General features: G+C 35.6%; 1 long non-coding RNA gene across 2 annotated transcripts; it reads right to left on the bottom strand.

Moving 5' to 3' along the window:
* Positions 1–847: 847 nt before the first annotated feature.
* LOC133848918 (uncharacterized) lies at positions 848–18,909 on the bottom strand. 2 transcript variants are annotated; one of them, XR_009895310.1, is made up of 4 exons: positions 18,858–18,909; positions 3,269–3,471; positions 1,037–1,993; positions 848–982 (listed from the first exon to the last, which is right to left on the bottom strand). It is a non-coding gene; the product is annotated as an uncharacterized LOC133848918 (long non-coding RNA). The 2 variants fall into 2 exon arrangements; XR_009895311.1 differs by lacking the exons at positions 3,269–3,471; positions 18,858–18,909 and adding an exon at positions 2,050–2,244 and having other exon boundaries at positions 1,037–1,990.
* Between the last annotated feature and the right edge of the window lie 1,108 nt (positions 18,910–20,017).

Below are 20,017 nucleotides of genomic sequence, written 5' to 3'. Positions count from 1 at the left end.
TCAGCAGGTGAAATACCAGGCAAACAGAAATCAGCAGCAAGCAAATAGCTTTCTTAATTATTAGTAGCGCCATCTATTGGATTGTAGGCGCAACTAATATTTTAAAATGTTGCCCCTGTATGATAGGCACCACTTTTTTCAGCCACCTTACGGAGACATTTGTGAGCTTTATAATTTTGTGTAACATACTTTCAGGCTGCACCTAGAATCAGCAGTCAGTAATTGCACCATCAAATCCATAGATGGCGCTACTAACTAATGCAGAGATTTGCTTGCTGCTGGTTTCTGTTCGCCTGGTATTTCACCTGCTGAATTGACACTTTTTGGCCGTCGCCGCGGCCAACCACCACAACAACAACAACAACAAATATCTACAAAAACAGCAAGATGAGCATAAAATGAAAGGAAATACTGCGATTATTTAGTTTTTCGAAATAAAAAATCATTTTTTTGATATAATATAGTGTTTAATTAATGCAATTACAATATACATTATTTAATTTATGAGTAATTAGTATGATTTTGTATTACAATTTAACGCATTTATAAAATAAAATTGCAATAATGGAATTAATATTTTGGAATGCAAGTTAATTATTGAACTCAATTTAGAGTAGTTCGAAATAAAAAACGATTTAAGGGATGCTTGTTTTTTATTTAAATTAATAACATGTAAATGTAAAAATCTAATAAGTATCCATGTTTGATGTTTTGAAATCGCTATTGAGAGTCTGCCAAACTATGAACATTTGCAAAGAGCAAGGATAGCATCAAATTATACGATATTTTTCATGTGAATAATCTTATCATTACATTGCATTTCGTTTGATTAGATTTAACCATTAAAATTATTCTCTGCGTTTATTGGCTTCTGCCTCTGTTATTGTTGTTGTTGCTGTTGTATTTAATATTGGGTCAGCTGCGAACTGGCTGCAGGATTCTTCTCTTCTGAGTTATCTTCGCAGCTGTATTCAATTTAGCGCTGGCAAAATAATATCGAAGAAGTTTTTGCAAAGTATTTCAATGAAAAACGAACCTTTCGGCATTTGAATTGGGTTTGATTTCGCTATCTCTTTCGTAACGGTTTCGTGCGTTCGGCACAATTCAAAAGTTGGCGCCAACGAGCAGCATTCGCTAGTGTAGAGATTCGTCAAGTGGGAGGGGAAGGGGTGGCGCAACACGAAGTGCTCGACTCGAATGGAGTGGAGAGTTGTTTCCAGCGCAGTCGCAGAGCTCGCGCTGTCGACGTCGCTGTCGTAGACTGGGGAAGCGCGAGAGGGAAGGCGGGAGGAGTGCTGTTTGCATTTCCAACAGGTAGCCGTGACGTTGACGCTGACGTCGCCGTCGACTGCGCTGCCGTGCAACAGTCGGGCCGCTATTTATAATGAGGCTGTTGCACAAGGCCAGCGAAAGCTGATGTTGCTGCTGTTGCTGTTGCTGCTGCTGTTGTTGATGAACGAACAAACGAAGCGCCTGGGCAGCGTGTGCCCGGCTATATGCCACATGCCACATGCCACAAGGCACAAGGCACATGCTATGCCACACACTCTCACACACACACACACAACGTCCGTCCCACATGCCGTGCACCACATGCGGCTGCCATTTGAATGGAGAGTGCTCTGAAACTGAGGCCGCCCCGCTCACAACAACTGCCGATTTAACTTCATTTGCTTGCCTCGCATCCTTAAGGATGCCACATTCCTCTCTGAAAGAATGAAAGGAAGGGAAACAAATGAAAACCCTTGTTGCGACTCCATGCTGTGAAGCCATTTGCGGCGCTGCCAATTGGCGACACGTTACTCCGAAACCAAAAAAAACATTGAACGTCTCGCTTCCTCGTCTTGTCCCATTCCGTTTTGGCTGCTGCTCTTCAGCTTATAATCCATCTGAATAGCTCAATCGAGTTGGAAATTTTATAGTGCATCCCTTCTCTAGAGTTTTCCTCACTTAATTCCTCATAATTGATTGAAAGGATTTGCGTATGCAGCTGCTGGAATTCAATAGATAAGCAATTACATCTTGTATTTCAGATTACTTAAGCTTAACTTATTCAAGTTTATTTTGCTGACTTGAGTTTCAGTTAGTTTGCACTTCTTCGAACTTATTCATGTGCAATAATTGTCAATATGTTGACTTGGCAGCACTCTCGACATGAGCTGCCAATGCTGCCCAGCAATTTGAAGTGCTGCAGCCAACTTAACAATTCTCATGAAGTTGGCTGCAATCAAAATACACTTATGGAAAAATCTTATATTAACAACTAATGATTTTAATCTAAAATATTTTCTTGCGTATTTGATTTGATGATTTTTTGTAAAGAACTTTGTTGTTGTATGAATTGAAGTCTATATAGTCTTAAAATTGTAAAGTTTTCCTAATCACTTTCCATTTTGTTGTCTATTAAAAACAAGTCAATACCAAAAAATTCGACATATTACTAGAAGTTTTGATTAGCTCGTTCCTTTGCTTTGCGGTGTCAAAACTTGGGCCATTTTTCTTCTACATCTTTGTTCCTCTCGTCCTGCGTCCTTGGCCAACTTCCTTTTCTCCTTCTGGTTGCATGTGTTGTTGGTGGAGGCGCCACCAAATAAAAAGCGTGCGTTGACTGAATGTTTGTTTGTCTAGACGCAGTCCAGAGATCAGCTTTCCCTCTCTCTCTCTCTCCCCCATCGCTCTCCTACTTTATGGCTGTTATTCCGTTTTGTTTATCTCTGCTCTCTTCGCTTTTGCTATCTCTGCTTCACTCTGTCTCTGAGATGTCCTTATCAAACGCCCGAGCGACGCACAGCATAAAAAGTCAATTAGTGCGCCCAAAAAAATGCTCCAAAACAGCTCACGCCCCCTCTCCAACACTCACCTCCCGTCCCCTTCCCTCCCCATCGCTCTCTAAAGCTTTGCTGCCTTCCTGTTTTCCTCCTCTTGCTCTTGCTCTTCCATTTCCTCACAACTCAAGCGCAGCTTTTGAGCAGCTGGCGGGCAAACAACAAACTTCATAGGCACTCCGTCTGTCTGTCCGTCTGTCAGTCTGTCTGTCCGTCTGCCACGCCCATTAGTTGGTATTCTGACTGCCCGCCTGTCGGCGCCATCATTTCATTCATTGTGGCCCTGTTGAAGGCTGTCCTCTTGTCCTCCTGTCCTGCTCTCCCCTCCCCTTCCCCTCCTCCTCCTCCCGCTCGCTTTCCAACATTTTCATTTTTCACACACAACGAAAACAAAAACGCAAAAACATTTTTCACAAAAATCAAAAACTTTTTTTTTTTTTTACTTTTTCGTTTTACGTTTTTGTTTGCGCGTTGCGGGTTTGCGGCTGCGGGGTCAGGGTTCACATTTGCGGTGGGCGCTGGCGGCCACGCCTACCACGGCCACTGTAGACGCCTTCAACAGTGTCTCAGCTTTGTTTTCATAGTAGTTGTTGTTGATGTTGTTGTCATACCCTGTTCTACTTGACGGAAATATCGCATAGTATAACTGAAATTGAAGAAAGAAACTTTCGTTAAAAATAATATGAGAAAAAAAAGGTATAATATTTGAATTCCTATAAACACATAATTTAATTCTATAATTCTTAACTTTCTTAAATTAGTTGGATACCTTAGATTATTTCAAATTTAAATTGGATAGAAATATTTAAGTGCTTACTAAAAGCAAGAACATTGCTCTTAAGAATTGTGTTCTTGAAATAAATTTAGAATAAATTCTTAAAATTAAGAACATTAGTTTAAAAAAAAAGTCAAATTTTCAAAATAAGACCAAAACTTCTAGATTTAGGTTACAAAATTCTGTAATAGATTAAAATTCCTATAATGTTTTTATATAGATCTTAATGTTCTCGTTCATAACTTAATTATTTGAGTGAACCATTGTCAATGGCGATCTAAGAGAAGAGATCCTGGGTTTAAATGCTGTGAGAATCGATCATTAATATTTCGTAAGTAAAAGTGATTCAAATTCAACTGATTAACTGAAATATCATACAACTAAATCGTAAAAATGAATTTTTTTTACTTTTTTTATTAAGTAAAGAACCTGAATCATTAAAATAGTAGTACAAAAAAAAAAAACAATAATAATGTATAATATAATATTTGATTGATTGTATTATAATACGATTTTTGGTCTTAAAGCTATACGATTTTGTTTTTCTTATTAATAAGAACTTGGGTCTTATATTAAATGTACTTGAAATCAAGATGTGTATTCTAACATTAGAGACGAAAATTCGTAGTACTAAGATGAAAATCTTGATTTTAAAACTTTTTTTTTGTGCGTATAAATGAATTTGTAGTTTGTATTTTATGTGTAGTATAAATAAAATTGTAATTTGGATAGCTTTGTATCAGCGAACACATTCTCTTAGAAAGAAAGAATTTTGTGTTTTTCAACTTGCAAATCGATTACAGGGTATCTGACGTTCGTTGCTTTGAATCGTAAGCTGCTGATGCTGCTTGGCACTTCTGTAACGTTTCGGTTTGTCGGTTTGCGAGGCATCAGCGGCAGCACCTGCCGCTTGAAAATTCCACACGGCTTCTGTTACATTTTGATTTATTTGCTGAAATTTATTGTAAAGTTGCCCCCAGTTGCCAAAGTGAAATTTTTTTTTTTTCGTTTTGTGTGTGTTTTTTGCTGTGTTTTCAACTGAAGGAGCGAGGTTTGGAGGAGTTCGTGGATACATACAAATACATACATACATATAGGTAGTGATTTGACTCTCGGCGCGCATTCAAGTACTCAAGAACAAGAACAAGAACGCGAACGGGAACGAGAAACAAGAGAAAGAGACGTCGACGAACGACGCGTCGTCGGCGACCACAAAATCAAAAAGTCTGACAATCCATTCAAGCAAAACCATCCCCACTGCCTCCCCTTCCCATTCCCCTTCCCCAACTTCCCTTCCTACTCCTCCTCCTGCTTTCATAAGAATCAACCACAAGCACACTGAAATTAAAAACGTGCTAAAATCAAGAATATAATCTTCAGTGAAGATGATTAGTATGTTAAAATTGAACCAAGAAGGTTTATTCTTAAATCAAGATCGAAAATCTACAACAAATTTAGATTGCTCAATCTTGAAATTTAAATGATTTGCGGCTTTAATTTTTGAATGAAGGGAATTTCAACATTTTAAGAAACAAGAATCAATTTTTTTGATTTTTAGATCGAAAATCATCGAACATCAAGATTTGCAATCAATTTTTCAATCTAGAATACAATATATATATTAATAGGTATAATCTTATAATCTTATTTCAAGATTGCTCTTTTTAAGATCGAAAAAATCTTAAATAATGATTTGTAATTTACTTTTCAATCTAGAATAAAACATTATTGCATCAAGATCTTAAACCTAAAATAACAAGTTTTTAATCTTAAAATGCAAATTTGGCATACAAATTTTGAATTAAGATTGTTTCAACCCAAAAATCAAATTTCAACATTGTTCTTTTTAAGATCGAAAAAATCGTATATGTGCCTTTCAATCTAGAATAAAACATTATTGAATCAAGATTTTAATCTTCAAATAAGATATTTTTAATCTTAAAAATCTTGCTTCAACCCTAAAATCATATTTCAACATTGTTTTTTGTAAGATCGAAAATATCTGAAATCAACATATTTTCAATCCAGATTTCTCTAAGTGTAGAGGCACACACAAGCAAAGCAAACCTAAGCAGAAGCAGAAGCAGAAGCATTCACAGCTGGGCATTGTTGCCCGCTGGCTTTGAGGGGCAACAACTGATTGAATTGAATATCAGTTTTCAGGTTTTTCCAGATTTTCACGTCTTTCACTTTTTTTTTTTTTTTTTTTGCTTGCCTCGTTTTTTTCTTTTTTTTTGCAGTTTTTCACTGGCAGTTTTCCGTTTCAGTTTCCATTTTTTTTCGTTTTTCGTTACTTTGCTTCAGTTTTTCATTTGATGCCGCCGGCGACAAGCTCTCGAACTCTCGAACGCTTGGCTGCCATTTGAATTTGAATGGAAATGATTTTACTTGATTTTCATATTTTTATTATGCTCCCAGGCATTGGCCACGTCGCGTCGTGTCCTTGTTTTCCTTCTTTTGCTTCTGCTTCTTCTTCTTCTTCGGCAGCAGCTTTTCTTCAGCTTTTCTCTCTTTTATTTTTAGCTCTGTGAGAAATCTGTGAAAATAATATTTGGCAAACAGCTTGTTAATGCATTTGCCATTTATTAATTGTTTCACATTTCCATTCCACTCAGCCTGTTCACCTTATCTTCCCCCCCGCCTCCCCTCAAGGACTGCTGTATCATGTTGTACCTCAGCTAACTCGGCTGTTTCTTGGGCAATCCTTCTGAAATTTTCAGTATTTGCAGCTCGACCGATTTTGGATGGTTTGTGTTTAAGCGTCATCGGAACATCTGTCAAATTGCTAATGAATTTTGATTCGCAATGTTTGCCATAAGTAATTGGCTCTATTATAAATTGTAAACGATTTTCGTGACTCATTGAATTCGATGAATGTTGAGGATAGTTTTGTCAAGTTCCGAGTTGAAGTTCTTTACATATGACTGGTGAAATGTATGTCGCTTCAATTAATACGAAAATAACAGTAGAATGACACCTTAAATCACCTTTTTATACCCGCTACCCATAAGGTAGAAGGGTATTATAAGGCATTTGTACAGGCAAAAGAAGGCATCACCGACTCCATAAATATACGTATTCTTGATGAGCATTAGCAGACGAGACGATGCAACCATCTGTCTCGATCGGGTGAAAAGTGTAGAATTTATTTAAGGAATACTTTTGTATGGCAACTCACGTGTACAGAAATACTATATCTATAGCCTTTAGTATATTTTAAGTAGTTTCCCTGTATATTATTTAGTATTTTAGAGGTACATAATTTCGGTATATTTTAAGAATATACCACATTGTTATTAATTTTGGTATATTATTTAGTATATTTTAAGAATATACTATAAAGTATATAAAGTATATAATACTAATAAAGTATTATTTTTGGTATATTTTAAGAGTAACTTTAATACTTTGGTATATTATTTGATATATTTTGGAAATATACTTTGGAATTTATATTAATTTTGGTATATTATTTAGTATATTTTAAGAATATACGTTATTAGTATTATTTTTGGTATAATTTAAGAGTAACTTTAACAGAAATATTTATTTAGTATATTATTTGCTATATTCTGGAAATTTACTTTAAAATTTATATTAATTTTGGTATATTATTTAGTATATTTTAAAAATATACTATGAAGTATATAAAATACAAATAAAGTATTATTTTTGGTATACCAATATGGTATATTTTAAGAGTGACTTTAATATTAATATTTAATTGGTATATTATTTGCTATATTTTGGAAATATACTTTGAAATTTATATTAATTTTTGGTATTTTATTTAGTATACTTTTAGTATTATTTTTGGTATATTTTAAAAGTAACTTTAATAGTAATATTTATTTGGTATAGTATTTTAGTATTTGCTACATTTTGGAAATATACTTTGAAGGTTATATTAATTTTGGTATATATTTTTTTAGTATATTTTAAGAATATACTTAATCAGTATTATTTTTGGTATACCAATATGGTATATTTTAAGAGTAACTTTAATAGTGATATTTAATTGGTATATTATTTGCTATATTTTGGAAATATACTTTCATAGAAGTATTTATTGAATATAATAATTTGGAATATGTTAGTACTAAAGGAACACAAATAGTTGATATATCGTGAAAAGTTCACCTGCAAATTTGGTAATTCTTCTGATTATATTTCTTTTATTTTAGACTACGAAGCCAGGTTTTTTATTAGACTCGAAAATAGTATAACTGAGTTAGTATATTTATGTAGATAGGTAAGTTGGATTATTTGGCAAACAACAACAACAACAAAAATAAAAACAAATTCATTTCTAACCAGTCAAATTCGAATTGTTCTTGAGCTTTAGCTTCTCCTCCTGGCATTATTTATTACATTTCTTTTATGGACGAGTGAGCGAGCGAGAACGTTGTGAAAATGCTCTTAATTTTCTCACGTGTTATTAATGGAAATTCTTTTTGTGTTTCGCTTGACTTTGGCCAACAATTTTCCAATAAGATGCATGAAATGCTCAAAAATTTAGTTGCACAGCGAGACAGAGAGAGAGAGACAGAGAGAGGGAGAAAGTGAGGAGGAGGGAAATTTGTGCTTCGATTGATGCAAAGCAATTCGAATGCGGGTTTAGTAATTTCGGTAATTTTGCAACGTTTATTGGCTTTTGATGGCGGCGCTCGGCCTCGATATACCAATTCCTTTTTGCAATTGCTTTCAAGTTCATTGGGTCTACAGACTGTCCGTTAGTCCGTCTTTCCGGCTGTCCGTCTGTCCGTCTGTCCGTTTGTTCCTCTGTTGCTTCTCGGCCACTTGTCCACGCACAGTCCGCCAAAAATGTCTTGCGCGTGTGTGTGTGTGTGTGTGTATGTAATGGCATGCAGATGTATAATTTAGCGCAAAGCGAAGGCAACAGCAGAATATGATTACGTATACGCAACGTGAAAACTTCTTAAAGTTCAAGTGCGCGCGTGTGTGTCTGTGTGTGTGTGTGTGTGTGCCTGGTCATTACGCACGTACCACTTGTATGAATGGCCGCCTGGCAAGCCACCTGCCCGGCCACGCCCCCCTCCCCACCCCGCTTTGGGCGTTGGGCAGCACCCAAGTCAGCTCGTTGAGCACATAAAAATAAATCAAGTTTTTCTTCATTTCCTTTGCCGCATTTCTTTCGCTCTCTTTTCTTTCCGTTCTTCGTTTCGTTTCGTTCGTTTTTGTTTGTTAACTTTTGTATGCTAAGGTGTGTGTGTGTGTGTGTGTGCGTGTGTGTTGTATTGTGCATACAATATGGGCTTTTTAAGATTTTAACTTTATATTGCATACTTTTTAGGGCCAAGCAAGCTAAGAGTGAGAGAGTGAGAGAGAGCAAGGGAGAGAGAGACAGCTGACCGCGCGCGCGTCTTTTACGCGTTTTTTATGCTAACCAAATGAAGTCAAATCTTTATTTTTATGCACACGCACAAGGTGCCAGCCCCAACAACAACGAGAACAACAACAACGACAGCAACATTGACAAAAATTGTGAAAAATGTTATTAAAGTTAATCATAAATTCTGTTGTTGTCGTCCAGCGGCGAACTGTGCAAAATTCAATTGAAAATCATTTTATTGCCAACGCAATAACCGCACGTGTACGGCAGGTGCAGCCCCTCTCCCCTCTCCCCTCTTCCCTTCCCCCTTTCTCCCTCACTCTTTGCAGCATTTGCCACACGTATGTGCTACGTGTTACCGCTGACGCTGACAATTTTGTGGTGCATACTTTCTGGGCAACAGCAACAGCAGCAACAACTTGCCACTTGCCACTGCAACTGCGAGGACAACTGACAGACAGGCAGGCAACAAGCAGTCAGTTCCCATGCTGCAAGTCTAGTTGGCCATGCCAACTATTCAACGCTATTTGCAACAATTCTCCACATTACTTTCAGTATAATATTATACCTAAAGTCAAAAAAATATTATGACAAAATATGTTGTAAAACGTTTTTGCAATCAAACGAAATGTAAATGTATATTATACACTCAAAAAATTGAAGAAATAAAACAAAACAGATAAGATTTGAGTTGATTATAAACAAAATTTCAGCAAAGTAAAATAAAATCAATTTTAATAGATAAACTTCAAGTATTTTAGATGAAATGAGAGAGTTAGAAATTTGATAGCAAAATAAACATTAAACATTAAATAAATTTAAAGTATTTTAGATCAAACGAGAAAATTCGAAATTCGAGAGCAAAATAATTTGACAAGATTTTGATTAAGCATTTCTTAGTAATTCAAATATTGAAAAGAAGAAAATTAAAATTAAAAAATATAAATTATAATCTGTTCATTACTGTTCTCAAAATTAGCAAGAGTTTTTTGTACAAATTGAATTCTTCGATCTTTTAGAAAATACTTAACCAAGGAAATAATATGATGATAGCTTTAATTGCCACCAATTGTGATACTCTTTTATAATAATATTATCATTTAAACTCGGTTTTTTTTGTTTTTAACAAGTAATTTCTTCTACATCAAGAAAAAAAAAGAAGGAATTTAAATGATAATATTAAAGTCTTTTACTGATGAATGTTAAAATCTGAAATATTAATCAATTTTAACTTATCACAACTTTATATTTTGTCTATTTTTTTTTTTTTTTAGTAGTCTGCAAAGTTGAGAAGAGAGCAAAGAGTATGTGAAATTTACTAGCGCGAATTTCGTATTTGATATTTGGTATTTGGTATATAGTCAATCGTCAATGCTTTATAAGTATTTCATTCATTTCCTGTTGCATTCCCCATTGTAGTTGTAGTTGTAGTTGTTCTAGTTGTTGTCAAAAGCAACAGCAACAACAACAACAACGAGAACGAGAAAGAGAACGAGAGTCTGGGGAACGAGGGAGAAGAAGGAGGAGGAGGAATAACAACAAAAGGCAAGTTGTGTCCTTGCTCTGCCAGTTGGCATTGATGGCATCGCATTGACTCTGGCATGCGTCGACATACACACATGCACACACTCCCTCACACATGCACACACACCCTCACACACACACTCACACACACACATGTCGAGGCAAACACTCATGCAACGCAGATATTCAGTCCGATTATTTTGATATTAGTTTTGAAAAGCGCATTACGTTGCGCGTTGGCTCCAAGTGTGTGTGAGTGTTCCTATGTGTGTGTGTGTGTCTGTTCGTATGTGTGTGTGTGTGTGTGTCTGTTCGTATGTGTGTGTGTGTGTGTGTCTGTTCGTATGTGTGTTAGTGGGCATATAATGGCCTCCCATTATTGTCCACATTTGTCCAGAGCAGTCGCCGAGCTCGAAATTTGCATGCAAAAGATGCGTTTGCGTTGCAAGCGATTTGTGCAACGCGACGGACGTAATGTGTTCAATATGCCACAGCTGCAACACCAACAACAACAACAACAATAACAACAACAACTAGTCAATGGTGCAACAAATCGCACTGTGAAATCTCTTTTGCCACAATTTCACCAACAGCAGCACTCGAAGAAAATGCCAAATAATTGCAAAAGCCATAAATAGAGGTATGAATACCTTAAAGCGTGCTCGACGCAAATGTACCCTGTACAACTTGAAGTATTTATATTAGTAATGTACAAAAGAGTAAACGATTTTGTTTACAAAAGAGAAATAAATAAAATCATAATAATCAACATTTCCATTAACAAAAAATCGGCGAATATAATTGAAATTTATGAGTTCAAAAGTATAGTGAACACAACCCAAACGATAACAATAGCATAACAGTTCGGTATAAGACTTAAAATATACCGAATTAAAATACCGAAAAAGTTTATTGAAAACAGAAAGCAGTGAGCAGTAGCTCGGTGAAAGAAAGTGATACGTAAATGGTGTGTCTATGGCCACAATATACAATTCCAGTTTATGGCATGAACAAAAAGTAACAGCTAGAGAACTAGTAAGAAAGCTAGAGTTGAGTGTGCTCGACTATGAGATACCCGCTGCTCATTACTAATGAAATCATAACAGTGCAGTATCACACTTAAATATACCGAATTAAAGTACCGATCAATAATACTAATGTAGTATATTCTCAAATATACTTAATTAATATAACAAAAATTACTACTATTTATACTAATCAATATGTGCCGAATTAAAATGCCGAAAAATACTAAAATATACCATTTACCATATTTGGTATATCGAAATATACTATTAATTGCAAAATATATCATATACCAATGGCTATCATTAATATACTGAAATATGCTATAATTATACCAAATACCAATGACTATATTTAGTATATTGAAATATTGTAAAGAGCACAAAACCTAACAGATACCAATAACTCTATTTAGTATATAAAAATATACTATATAGTATATAAATATATCAGGTATCAATGACTATATTTAGTACAAAATATACCAGATACCGATGGCTGTATTTAGTATACCGAAATATACTGTAGAATATAAAATATACTAGAAATCAATAGCTGCATTTAGTATATCGAAATACACTAAAGAGTACAAAATATACCAGATGCCAATGACTATATTTAGTACAAAATATACCAGATAACAAAGGCTATATTTAGTATATAGAAATATACTATAGACAACAAAATATACCAGATGCCAATGACTATAGCTAGTAAAAAATATACCAGATAACAATGGCTATATTTAGTGTATAGAAATACACTAAAAAATACAAAATATACCCGAAACCAATGAATATAGTAAGCATATTGAAATATAGAGCAAAAAATATACCAGATTGTCAAACAAAGCATCTAAGATCAAAGATTACTGACAGATGCTGCCACAGATGCTTTCTTCTGCCTGTGTATAGATATCCTATAATACCTTTCTATCCTAGCTGGTAGCGAGCATGGAAATAAAGTGATGTTCGATGCAAACCCAAATCAAAAGTGAATATTCAATGAAGCAGCGCGGTGATGAGTAATTTAATCGAATAAGCATCAGCAAAGGCCATGGAGAATAGAGAATGGAGAATGGAAGGAGAATTTTATTGCGGCGAGGGGTCAACTTTATATACTATATATAGTATATAGTATATATTGTGTAGTAAGTGATGACACTAACTAGAGAGCTGCCATTCATGTTTGTTGGCCAAATCAAGCGTAAACAGACAGATAAATCCGATAAACAAAACAATTAATTGCATTGTGACTAAGACAAGTCTTGGTCAGTGTCCAGTGTCCTGTACACCCAAAAAAATAAAGAAAAAAGAATTGCCGAACCTTCCTCTTGCTCTTCCTCTTCCTCTCTTCGCTTCGCTTCGGCTGCTGTTGCTGCTCTCTTTTTAATGACTATTTTATACACACGACTGACGCTGGGCATACAATTTATTATGATTGTGGGGTTTTTACGTACGGTTTGGCACACTTTTCGGTCACTGACTTGCGAGACGTTGTCCGACCCAGTCCCCTCCCTTCTTTTCCCTTCCTTTTCCTCTCCTCGCTATACGCCCTTTGCTTCCTCTTGCTCTGCTTTCAGCGTTGTCTGTGCAACTGGAGTTTAACGCCTCAAACTCATGTTGTGCCCATTTGTAGTGTGTGTGAGTATGGCCCACAAAAGTATGCTACGAAATATGCAACGTTTGCAATTGACTTGTCGTTGTTGTTACTGTCATTGTTGTTGCTGTTGTTGTTGTTGCTGTTGTCGTTGTCGCACCATAAAGTATGCAACGAAACATGTAAAGTGTTGACAAAGTGTTATTGAGTTATCCAAACTTGACTCTCGCCCATTCTTCTTCTTCTTCTTCGCCGCATCTCAACTACGAGCAGCCAACTACTATAGTATATCGACATTGGTATGCTAATGGAAAGCCATTTGATTGCCAGCTGACTCAGTTGAACAACAACAAGCTTAACGAGATTCACTTTACTGCCTTTACTTTGCTGTTTGGCTCACACAGAGCTTCGAGTGCTTAATGTGCATATTATTATCGATAACTCAACTTAAGCGAACTAAACGTTTGGTTTGTCACATTTGTGACGCTTTCGTTGCGATGTTTGTGATTCAAAAAAATACAATTGTTGTTGTCGGTAATAAGCTAATTTGTTTGAGCTAACGTTTAATTGATCAATAAAAATAATATACATAACAAAATTGATCTGCTTCATCACTTTGCTCTCCAAATGATTTAAGTTCTTTGAGCTAATCATGTTTACTATCGATAACAGTCATCTAATTGATCGATTAATATCATAATATATGTATATTGTTAACAACTTAATATATATATTGTCTGCATATTCATTTAGTTGCCTAGATTGTGAAAACACACAAATTTGATGCTAGTCAATTTTACTATCGATAACAGATTATTCACTGATCACTAAATTATTTATTTATTAAGTAATAGAAATCAACAAATCATTAACATATATTCAATATTTTGTTCTGCCTGCTCTTGAAGTTCTTAAAGTTAGTAAAGCTTGCTACCGATAACATGCGACTAATTGATCAATAAATAATAAATATTCTTAAAGAGAATTTCATATTTATATACAATACAGCAAATAAACGAATTTTCCATCAATCGATAACAGTCGTTTATTTTATAAATATTTCCTATCAATCTAATTTGTTATCGATAACAATCGATTATTAATTAATCGATAAATCATAAATATATAATCATACTTTAACTGTGCATATTGTTTAAGTTAACAACATATTACGAAACCGATGTTAATCGAATTTGTTATCGATGAAAATCGATTACTCATTGACCGATAAACGATTAATAAATACTTATGCTTCAACTGTGTACACTCTTTAAGTTAACAACATATTACTAAACCGTTTCATTTCCATCGAATTTGTTATCGATAACAAATGCCAACGCTTTGATATTGCTAACTATGGTATGAATCATGCTTTTGATAGTCTGCATTTTGCATAAAGTTGGTACACTTCAAACAGTTTCTTTCTTTTGATTCGATAACTGACCCCAAAAGGTCATCTCTAATACATACTATCGATAACAGATAACAGACAGTTGCATAAAATATGAAAAAATGTGCAATAGAAATAGAGAGTAGTTCACAAAGCATGCAACAGTTGCATTTCTCACTCTCTCCCCAGCGACTCATCACTACAGCTACAAAGCTGAAAGCTGAAAGCCACAATCGTCATCGGCATAAAGTTGGGATAGGTAGTGCATATTATAGCTATAGCTATAGCTATAGAGGTATAAGGGATGCGGATGCGGATACTTGTAGTTCCGGTTGCTGGAATAATGGCAATGCCAATGGCTCGGGTGGAGGGGGAAAAGGGAGAAGGGGAAAAGGGGGAATAGCATTGTGAATGGGCCACAACAAGCCGCCAATTACGATAGAAATCTAGAAAATGTGCAAAATCGAGCAAAAATTTGCGACTATAAAAAGCGAGCAAATTTACATGCAAATCTGTCTGTCGCGCGGTCCCATTTCCCGTTGTCGCGCTGAAAGGACACACAAAGTGTTTGTGTGTGTGTGTGTCTGTGTGTGTGGTTAGATAGAGGGAGAGAGAGAGAAAGAGGGAGAGAGAGGAGAATAGGCGACGTTCAGTGGCTGCGCTGTAGCGAGTATCAGACAACAAATTATCTCAATTTAGCATAATATTTACTGAACTGAACTGCATTGAACCGTTTCGGTTTTCGGGGGCAACTACGTTAAGCAGCGAGTAGAGCGGGTGCTAAGAGGGGGATTCGGGGTGTAGAGCAAGGGTTGAGAGTGAGCGACAGAGCAAAGCAGCTGGCAATGTCGCGACATTGGCGGCGTTTCATGAGCTAAGAAATTGAATTGGATTTCAAGTCGTTGTCGTTGTCGAAGTCTCTGCTGTTGCCGTTTGTCGTTCGTCCTTGTCCGTCTCTCTGTCTCTGTCTCTGTCTCTTTTTGTGTTTGTCTGCCTGGCTGTGTGGCGCGACTGCTTGACTTATGGCTGTGGCTGTGGCTGTGACTGTGGCATCACAACACAGGAGCGGACTACCTCAAGCTAAAGCGCAAGAGAGTTGACAAGCAATAAGTCATAAAGCAATTGTGCAACAGATGGAAAGCAACTCAATATATAACTAAATCTTGAACTGAAGAAAGCATCGAACAATAGATCAAGAAAATAGAAATAAAGTACAGCAGAAGCAGTAAAAAGTTCGAGTCGTAGAACGTTATATAAATAGTTACAAACAATCAACTCAAGCAAAAACAATTTGTCTTTCAAATATTTGATTATTTTTTGTTAAGTTGATCTGTGTAAAACACATTTTTTTTTATCTCTTTACAGCTTGCAATTATTTCATTTTCTAATAAAGTCTTTTATCCCAAAAATAAGGCTACTTTATTTACATTATTTTCTCATTTTAGACAAAAAGCAAAGTCTAGAATGAATTTTGGTAGCATTTCTCTCATAAGAGCAGTCAGCTTTTGTCTGTGTTAACAAACTTCAGTAACTCGCTTTCTTTCGACATAGCACTCAGCTTTTGTCAATTTGTAGTAACATTCATCTGATCATAGCAGTCAACTTGATTTCTTTCGACATAGCACTCAGCTTTTGTCAATTTGTTCACAATTCTTCACTCTCTAGAAAATACTTGTCGCGAGAATTGCAGTCTTTCGTCATAGCATTTAGCTTTGGTCAGCTTGTTTACAATATACTTCCCCCCCTAGAAAATACTTTCTGCGAAATGCGCTCCTGATGTTGCTTGTGAACCTGCAAAGCAGGCATCTCATAGATGAGGTTGACATTGTCACGCGCTCTGTGGCAAAAAGTATTTCATAGCATGCCACACAGTCACACCATCGAAGACTCTATATAGCATGCCACCATTCCTTGGATTTCCAAGTTGAGGTGCGAGCAAGAGAAGGTAAAGGCGGAGGAGGATGAGGGGAGCGATAGCAAAAGGGAAATGCAAGATGTGAGCTGACTTCAACTGCAAAATTTAGTTGAACTAATGTCGTAAGATTCGATTCTCGCTGTCGGGATTGTCAGTGTGATTCTGTCTATTCAGCGACAGCTCAATGCTTCAAGGTGAAGTCCAATAACGAAACGTAATATTCCGCAAAAGAGAAATTGCAAGTGCAAAACTTTTTCATTATGCCTGACATTGAGAAACTGCAGAGACCAAGCAAAGGATGCTGAATGCTGGCTGGATGCTGATGACAATTGTTACAGCATTGACTTTCGCTACTCCTATTACCAATGTCTAACACGATGCCTCAAAATCACAGGAATCAACGAATGAATGAATGACCCATAATTTGATGCTAATCAAAAAAAAAAACAGAAAAAATTGGATAAAATTTGGTAAATGCTAAAAAAAAGAACGAAATGTAGAAAGCTTAGTTGAAACCTGTGCCACAGGAAATTGCAGTCGTTTTCCACCCACTACTCACATAAATATCTCAAAGGGTATGCTCAAATTCTTGAAGTAGTTTGCTGAAATTTATATTCATCAATTTACAAGATTTTAAAATACAATGCTGGTTGTATCTATTAAATATACATATGTCATATGATTACATCTCTAATATATTTGAAGTATCTTTCCAAAAATCCCAAATTAAAATATGTGGTCACACTTTTTTAATGTTGACTCTAGGCATATAAAGAGCGACTGTTTGTGTTTTTTTGATGTGTGTCAAATTTGAAACATTAATCAAAAAAATACAAACTCAATTCATTGAAATACAATCAAAAACTTATTATTTCGAAAACTTAATTTGAATAAGAAAATAATTGTATCATAATAACAAATAAATTGTTCTCCCACACTTATTAACTTCTACTATACTTTCTCAGTTGTAAGACTTCTAAAACTGTGTGATCAATTTTGTATATCTTGCTGAAAGTTCAAACACAGTTTACAATAAAAAAACCAATCTACATTCAATATATTGAAATATTTTCATTACCCAAGACAAAAACCTTTCTACTTTCTATATGTTGAAATCTTTGTTTTACCCACAAGTTTACAGGATAACAGCTAATTCATCAGTTTCGCTCTGTAGCAGTCGCGTTTGTGTTTTTTTCTCGACAAATGTTTTCTATGCCTTTTTTTCTGTGATTGCTCGCCAAATTGTCCGAATATGCAGGACGTTGTAGCTATCTGGCATCCTGACGTCCTGATGTCCTGATGTCCTGTTCAATAATGCCCGGCTATGCATGTTTGGGGGAAATTGGAAATTAAAAGAGTTACCTAAACTAAATACGAAATTTGTTTTCCTAGTGCTCTCTCTTTCGTTTGTTCTCTGTCTCTTTTCGACTTTCGCTGTTCTCGTTTTATTTATTTATTTTTTCTGTTTTTTTTTTCAATTTACTAACGGAAATCCAAGCAGTAAAGCGCATTCAATCAACTGCTCCTAAACTTTGTTCATCCGGCCAAAACAGCTGCGAGGATTACGAAGGGAAACGAAGGGGGTCGGGGCGGGGGCGGGGGGTCAGAGGTTATGTATTAAATTTATATGTCAATAAATCTCAAAGAGCAGAGCAAAAGGCAAACGCGATTCGTTGGCTTTACGAGTAGAGCAGAGCTTGTAGCCTGTAGAGCTTGTAGCTTGTTCGTTGCTCGACTTAAGTTGAAACTTATTAACCGGCTCCTCCGTTGTGAAGAGCCATCCTAGGTCCTGCTACCAATTTAGTTGCAGGTCCCAGGCTGAGGTCCTGCTCCAGTTCAGTTCAGTTCAGTTCAGGGCAAGTCAGCTGAGGTCAGGTCAGGAGTTGGCGCTTCAAGGGACAAGCCTATAAATCAAGGTCCTGACACAAACAGAGCTATGAACTCGCTTCACACACATGTTACGAATGTGTGTGTATGTGTGTGTGTGTGTGATAGACAGACAATTGTTAAATGTATGTGTGTGTGTGTGTGGGTCTTTGGCTATCAAAAATGCCTGACCAAATTGATAATCAACATTAAATAACGGCGTGCGCTCTCGGCAAAAATGCAATAGATTTACGCAAAGTTTAATTAAATAACTCGATGAGAGCTGAAAGCTCGACTAAAATGAGAGCCAGCAAATAAATCTGCGAGGGGGCAAAGAGTGGAAGCACAAAGCGAGAAACCAAAATTGATGCACGATTTGATAGAGAATATTGATAACACATATGGTATAAAATACCATGAGTGATAATTGAAAGAAAATATGCCAAATTTATACCTAAATACCACAAGTGATAATTGAATGAAAATACTATATAGTAAATTTCGAAATATATACCAAAATACCACGAGTTATGATTGAAAGAAAATATACCAAAAGTGGAGGAAAGTAAGAGAGGAAAACTTACCCAGGAAAGTTACGATTGATGAGCTTAGAGCAGAAGCAAAAATGTCTAAAAAGGAAAAATTAAAAGATTTATAAGTAAAAATAAGTATATTTTATAGGTAAAAGATTCGAATATAATTGATTGCTATTGTTTATAATTGTTCATTCTGATTTGTTTTTTTTTTGGATAGGATATTACTTGGTTGTCCTGTGAAAACAGGAATTAAATTGTTGAAAAGAAAGAATGGAAAACAGTACGTCATTAATCCTAAAATATACCGAATTAATATACCAAAATACTACTAATATGGTATATTCTTAAAATATATCAACTTGATACACCAAAATAGTATTTTGCTATAGTATATATAGCAAATACTACACTTGTATTATATTCTTAAATTATATCAAATAAATGCTGTGGTATATTCTTAAATTATACTAAATTAATAGACATAAAATACTACTATTGTAATGCATGATTAAAATATACGAAATTAATGTACCAAAAATATTACTGTTATAGTATATTCTCAAAACATATCAAATTATTATACCGAAAAAATACTACTATTACATAATATTAATAAAGCACTATTTTGCTCAAAGAGTATATATTTTGTAAATTGATATGCAAGCACATTTAAAATATACCACACAGTACAAAATATACCAGATTGTTAATCAAAGCCTGTTGCCTCAATTTACTGGAGGCAAAAAGTTAGAATATCAAACGCAATTTGTAAACTTATAAAATTCGAAACGAGATAATGTTAAAGAGACACCACAAAAAGAGTTAGAGAAATAAACGAGGAGGAGGAGTCAAAGCAACTGCGAACAGTTGAATAAAGTCATGATAGCTGTCAGGCTGAATGTGTTAAGGCAGCTCAATGAATTGTGTAGAGACAAACGCATAAAGTAGACATTTAAGTCGACAGTCGATAGTCGTTGACAATGCGAGTAGTATAATAATAATAAAACAGGCGATAATAAATAAATAGAGAGAGAGAGAGAGAGAGAGAGAGGGAGAAAGAGAGGGAGAAGTTGACCCACTGTGACTGTCGCATTTTCGGGGAATTGAAGAAGCGTCTTAACACGCACATGTAAACGCATGTCAAGTGGCTTAAAGTCTCTGGCAAGGCGTAGCTTAAGCGCAAGGATTAAAGAGATACACCGACACAT

The sequence above is a fragment of the Drosophila sulfurigaster genome, chromosome X, assembly GCF_023558435.1.
Source record: "Drosophila sulfurigaster albostrigata strain 15112-1811.04 chromosome X, ASM2355843v2, whole genome shotgun sequence".
Lineage (NCBI taxonomy): Eukaryota > Metazoa > Arthropoda > Insecta > Diptera > Drosophilidae > Drosophila > Drosophila sulfurigaster.
This window is presented reverse-complemented; position numbering and strand designations above follow the sequence as displayed.